This window comes from Callospermophilus lateralis, chromosome 8, assembly GCF_048772815.1.
Source record: "Callospermophilus lateralis isolate mCalLat2 chromosome 8, mCalLat2.hap1, whole genome shotgun sequence".
NCBI classification, from domain to species: Eukaryota; Metazoa; Chordata; class Mammalia; order Rodentia; family Sciuridae; genus Callospermophilus; species Callospermophilus lateralis.
The window spans coordinates 64,762,500-64,769,458 of record NC_135312.1 but is presented as its reverse complement, the minus strand read 5'-3'; the positions used below and the strand labels follow the sequence as shown (position 1 = coordinate 64,769,458).

General features: G+C 32.6%; 1 pseudogene; it reads right to left on the bottom strand.

Annotated features, from left to right (window-relative positions):
* Positions 1-3,412: 3,412 nt before the first annotated feature.
* On the bottom strand, positions 3,413-3,542 carry LOC143406141 (thymosin beta-4-like; annotated as a pseudogene).
* Between the last annotated feature and the right edge of the window lie 3,417 nt (positions 3,543-6,959).

Genomic DNA, 6,959 nt, shown 5'->3' with positions numbered 1-6,959 from the left:
TACATCTTTATGTAATTGTTTAATGATGTTCTTTTTTTCTCTACTCATATGAAAACTCCATGAGGGTAGAGATGATGTCTTCTTTACATTGAGGGATGATTAACACACAGAAAATGCACAGCTTCCTACATGTAGAGTTAAAGATGCTTTGAAAAATGAACATCTGTGGAACATACCAATCAGGTTACAGAATATTTCCATTAACCCTACAAGTCCCCTTCCACACCCTGTTACTCAACCTCCAAACTTCCAGAGTCAATCTTCATTCTGATTTCTATCACAGTAAATGAGTTTTGCCTGTTCTTGGACTTCGTATAAATAAAATCATACAGGTGTATTGTTTTGTGCTACAAAACACATCATCATAGATATGTGAATTTCATTCATGTTGTATGAATCAGTAGTTTGTTTTTTATTGTTCAATCTGTTATATAGATCTATCACAATTTGTTTATTCATTCTTCTAATAATATATATTCATTGTCAGTTTTTAATTGTTATGACTAAAGCAGTACCAAAAACATGGAGCACATTCTTAGTGAACATATTTTATTTTATTTTTAGTTGTAGATGAACACAGTACCTTTATTTTATTTATTTTTATGTGGTACTGAGGATTGAACCAGTTCCTCACATATGCTAGGCAAGTGCTCTCCCACTGAGCTACAACTCTAGCCCCATATTTTTTATTTCTAATGGATAAATACTTTGGAATGGACTCTCCAGATTAAAGAGTAAGTGTACATTGTTCACACAGTTTCCAACGTGTTTATACTGTTTTACATGCTCACCAGTAATGTATAAGTTTCTTTTGCTCATGTCTTCTATTGCTAGTTTTTACATTTTAGCCATTTTGGAAAGTTGTATTCTATCGTGGTTTTAATTTGCCTTTTCCTGGTAACTAAAGACCTTAAGTAATGTTTGGTGTGCTTACTGGCAATTTCTGTATCTTTATTTGTGAAGTATCCATTCATTTTCTTTTCCTACTTTTCCTGGTTTGCTTTTAAAATTCTATCTATTCTTTTAAAATTCCAAATGTAAGTCCAATGGCAAATATTTTCTCTCAAATGACAAGGTACTTTTTTATTTTTTAAAAGTATCTTTTGATAAGTAGACATTTTGAATAAAGTCTAATTTATTTTGTTATTTATGATTAGGGTTTTTGTGTATTATCCTTGTCTCACCCAATATCATGAATATATTCACTGTGCTTGTCTAAAAGTTTTATGGCTTTTACCTTCTTGGTTAAAATCCACAATCCATCCCAAATTAGATTCACATATAATGTGAGATCATGATTTATTTTTCCCATAAATTATCCATATTTTCCAGATCCATTTATTGAAAAAAATCATTTTTATATTAAATTTCTTTAATGTTTTATTAGAAATTAATTTGTCATACAAGTATAGAACTATTTTTGGAGTCTCCATTCCTGTAAAAAGGTACACTTATACATTGCTGGTGGGATTGCAAATTGGTGCAACCACTATGGAAAGCAGTATGGAGATTCCTTAGAAAACTGTAAATGGAACCACCATTTGACCCAGCTATCCCACTCCTTTGGTTTATACCCAGAGGACTTAAAATCATCACACTACAGTAATGCAGCCACATCAATGTTTATAGTAGCTCAATTCACAATAGCTAAACTACAGAACCCAACCTAGGTTTCCTTCAATAGATGAATGGATAAAGAAAATATGGTATATATACTCAATGGAATATTACTCAGCTTTTTAAAGAAGAATGAAATTATGGCATTCACCAGTAAATGGATGGAGTCCAAGAAAATCATGCTAAGCGAAATAGGCCAATCCCACAAAACCAAAGGCTGAGTGATTTTTTTCTAATATGCACACAATAAGGCAGGGGGCACTAGAGAAGAATAGCATTACCTTAGATTAGGTAAAGGGAAGTAATGGGAGGGGAGGGAAGAGGATGTGGAGATAGGAAAGATAGTAGAATGAAACAGATATTATATGTGACTATATGACCAATATGATTCTGCAACATGTACATTCAGAAAAATGAGAAATTATATCCCATATATGCATGATATATCAAAGTGCAGACTACTATAATGTATAGCTAATTAAACAAATAAAAAAATTATTAAAAAATTAATTTGTCATACAAGTATAGAAGTATTTTTGGAGTCTCCATTCCTGTCAATTAAAATATTTGTCTATGCTTACACCACTATCATACTGTCTTCCTGCTTTAATTTTATAGTAATAATAAAACTAGAGAGAGTAAATTTTCCAACTTTGCTCTTCCTCTTTCAAGAATAGATTCTTGTATTTCTGAGTTCCAAATTTGACTTGCCACTTTTTTCAAAAAGATATGTTGGGATTTAGACTGGAATTGAGTTGAGTCTATAGGACACATTGTTGAAAATTGACATTTCATAATAAATTAGTCTTCCAACTTAATACTTTCAAAATTCTCCCAACTAACTTTTTGTAATTTTTATTATAGTGGTCTTGCACATCTTCTGTAAAATTTAATACATAATAGCTTATTCTTGGATGCTACTGTAAATAATATTGTTTTAATGTTATTTTCAAAATATGAATTAGTAGTGTATAAAAATATAATCAGTTTTATATCTTGACCTTCCATCCTGTGACCTTGCTAAATTAATTTATTAATTCTAATTGTATTTTTGGAGATCCCTTAGTATTTTCTACACACATAATTATGTCATCTTAAGAATAAAGAATTCTATTTATTTTTTCCTAATCTTTATGCTTTTGTTTCCTGTCTCATTATATTAAGACATCCAATGTAATTTTCAATAAAAATGATGAAAACAAAATTCTTGCTTTGCTACTGATCTAAGGAGAAAAACATTCAATATCTCACCATTATGTGTAACATTAGCTATAGGGTCTTACTTTTTTTAGATTCTTTTTTCCTATTAGAAAGTTCCCTTTTATTTCTAGATTGTAGAGAATTTTATCATGGATGAGTGGTAGCTTTTACTAAATGATCTTTTTTTTCAGGTTTTAAAACTTTTTATTTGCATATTTAAAAAATTGTGCATTCCAATAATTAAAATCATTTGAACAAAACATGGCACTCTGATTAAACTGTATTTCACAGCCTGCAGGACACCTTGAAACAGCTTGGATTCTACTCTAGATTTCCCCATCCTCCCACCCAGTACCTTCCTTCACCAACATGCAAGTTCTTTTTTTCTCTGCCAGCCAGACAGGCAGATGGGAGAGGCAGGCCTGGCCTTCATTGTCAGTAGTTCTCGATTTTTTGATGTGAAAAGGGGCAGCACAGTCATTTAAACTTGACCCAACCTCTTTGCATCTTACAAAATTAAATAGCTAAAAGAAGTAAAATAAGAAGGCAATGCCTGTGGAATGTACAGTGCATACTGGCCGTGCACGCCTCAATACTATTCGCCTGCTTGCTTCTCCTGTCCAATGGTTTCTTTTGAAGGCAGAGGATTTTTCTCTTGCGTTTCTGTCTTCAATTTCGACTTACCAAATTTCCTCCATCTCAGCCATATCGGGTTTGTCAGACATGGTTTCTGAGGAAGTGGAGCAAGACGCTTGAAGGAAAGAAGTCTGGTCTGTGAAGTGACCTCCGCCGAGTCTAAATGGGCTTTTTTGTCATAAGTGTTATAGCATTAATTTAAATTGCATTGTGGGAGGCTTAATGTTTTAATCCTTAGAGGAGAAAACAATACAAGAAAACATAAAATAGAATGATAAAACATTTCATTGGTCCCAAATAGAAAAGAGAAAGAACAGACCATACAAATAGACAACAAACAGCAAGATGGTAAATTAAAATACAACCATGTAAAAAAATACATGTTAAATTTAAAGCCTTTTATTTCTACATGTTAACTTATTTAATTTTGCTTTAAAGAGTTTGTTCTCATTTAAAGACATCTTAAATGGCTAGGAGAGCTGTTTTTTCATATTTAATAATATACCATTCCTAGTATTCTTTATTCCCTTCAGTAGTTCCAAATTTCTTTCTGGTTATGTCTCTTCAGCTTAGCCTTCATTTAGTTTTTCTTATACTTCTGATTTGCTTGGGTTGAATTCTGACTTTTTCTTACCTGAAATACTTTTACTTTTCCCCTTCATTTTTGAAGGGATTTTCACTAAACACAATTTTAGGTCTACAGAAAAAAAAATCTTTAAATTTTTTTTTTAAATTTTGCCTTCTAAAAAATGTTGCTTTCCTGTTTGCTCACTTGCACTGTTTCTGAAGAAAAGCAAGATATCACCTGGGTAGCTGCTACTTTCCATATAAGATAACTTCTCTACTTTTACTAAGACTTTCTCTCTTTTTTTGGCTTTAATAATTTGATATGTAATTCTCAGTGTGGTTTTCTTTGTGTTTATCCTGCCTGAAGTTTGTTGAGTTATTGGATCCTTGTATTATTGCTTTCATCTCCTTTGAAAATTTTTCAGTCATTGTTTATCCAAGTAATTTATTTTTTCCCATTTCCTCTTTCATTTCTTTCTAGGACTCCATAGTTTTAGATATCCCTGAAGACTTGTTTGCTTTCATTTTATTTTTCTGTTTTTCCTCTCCACTACAGTTAGATACTTTTTGTTAATATATCCTGAAATCCATTGAAGTTTTCCCCCCCTCTTCCATCCAATTTAATGTCAACTTTGCCTTTAATATGTTGGTTTCTGATATTTTACTTTTCATTTTTAACTTTTTCATTTATTTGTTTTTCAGTGTTTACATTTCTCTCCTGAAATATTCCAAATTTTCACTATTATATCTTTTTCACTAAACACTAAAATTCATACGATAGTTGTTTTAAGGTCTTTTCTGCTAATTCAAATAACTGAACCATCTGTGGGTTTTCTTCTATTGACCATATTTGCTTTTGATTATGGATCACATAGACTTGCCTTTTCTCACATAAAAACTCATTTATAGTTTTTGGACTATAGAACATCTAAAAACTCACATGAAGAATATAGAACAGTGGAGACTCAGATGTAATTATTTTATTTTGCTTGTTTTATAGAAATACTTTTTAAGGATAATCACTTTTTTCTATGTCTAGAATGACTGGGTTCCAGGCTTTGTTAGGTCAAGTCGTATGTGATTAGCCCAACTTCCAACCTTCACAGAAAATTAATTATTAGACCTTATGAATATTTGAGCTAGGATGAAGCTTGGCTCTAGTTCCGTACTGCTCCAGATTCTCCTTTGATTTGGCTTAAGCAAAACCTTAGAATTCACAATGGAATATTACTCAGCCTCAAAGATGAATGAAATTATGGCATCTGCAAGTAAATGGGTGGAGCTGGATAATATTATGCTAAGCAAAATAAGCCAATCCTCAAAAAAAAAAAAAAAACAAAGGCTGAATGTTTTCTCTGATATGCAGATGCTAATTCACAATAAGGCAGAGGTGCTAGGGAAGAATAAAGGTACTTTGCATTTTGAAGAGGGGAGAGAAAGAAGGAGAAGGGGTGTGCAGGTAGGAAGAATAGTAGAATTAATTGAGCATTATTACCCTATATGCATATATGACTACATGACAGATGTGATTCTACATCATATACAACCAGAAGAATGAGAATTTATGTATGATCAATTTAGACATTTAGGTATGATGCGTCAAAATGCATTCTAATGTAATGTATAACTAATTAGAACAAATTTTTAAAAATTGAAAAAAAAAATACGAATAAGCCAGCAAGCCACAAAAAGACTTGGAGGAAACTTAAATGCATATTGCTTAGTGAATGAAGCCAGTTTGAAAGGCTACATATTGTGTATTTCCAACTATATAACATTCTAGAAAAAAGTAAAACTAAAGAGATTAAAAATATCTATATTTGCTAGATGTTGGGGGAAAGTAGAGGAATGAATAAGTGGAGCACAGGGACTTTGGAGGGCAATGATTCAATTCTGTGTGATACTCTCATGGTGGGTGTATGGCAAATTATCTTTGTGTTATACTCTTTGTTATAACACAAAGATAATTTGTCATACACCCCTTTGTTATAACACAAAGATAATTTGCCATACACCCACCATGAGAGTATCACACAGAGAGTATAATGCAAAGAGTAAATGAACCCTAAACCACTATGGACTTCAGTTAAAACAAAACAAACAAAAACCCTTAGAATTCAATTTCAGGAAGGCTGCAAAATCTGCAATTTCTCTCTGAATTCTAGATCTTCACTTACTGCTGCTTTCTTGGCAAATGTGTGATGAGGAGAAAAATTTCAGGCCAAGAAATTTGTTGTTTGCATCTCTGACTCCTTCAGATTCCGTTCTGATCCTCTGGCCCACATTTTTGTCTAAGGCTTGGTTGATTTCTTCTCACCCCTGCAGTCTCTCCATAGGTCCACCCACCCCACCCAAACCAGGAAGCTGCCCAGGAATAGAAACTGCCATGGCTCTCTGCTAACCCATCAGAATCACATTTCCTACTGAAATGCAACTGATCAGCGCTTCCTTATCCCAGTGCTCTTTGCTATCTTCATAGAAAAGGTAGGTTTTTATTTCTGTGTATTTTTTTATGCTCATCATTAAATCTCAAGTGATGGAAACAGAAATCTTTCTAAAATACCTATGGCTATAAATTTTAAAATGAAATGAAGATGATTCAGATACGTAGAGCAAATAAAATATGGTATGCATAGTATAAATGATAAATAATAATAATTAGGGGTTAAAATAACTTTAATGATATCTTACACAAAGGTCGCTATCCTTGAAAAGTTATGTGATGTTTGGTGATAAATATCCATGACCTGGCACTATGCCTAGATCAGAACAAGTAGGTAGTTGCAAAGTTAAAAATTTAAGTCTTCGGGCCACAGTGGTACCGGGCAGGCAAGCCATGGAACCAACCCAGATGCCCTTCAGTAGGTGAATGGATAGGGAAATGTGTTATATATACACAATGGAACACTACTCAACATTAAAAGAGAATAAAATCATGG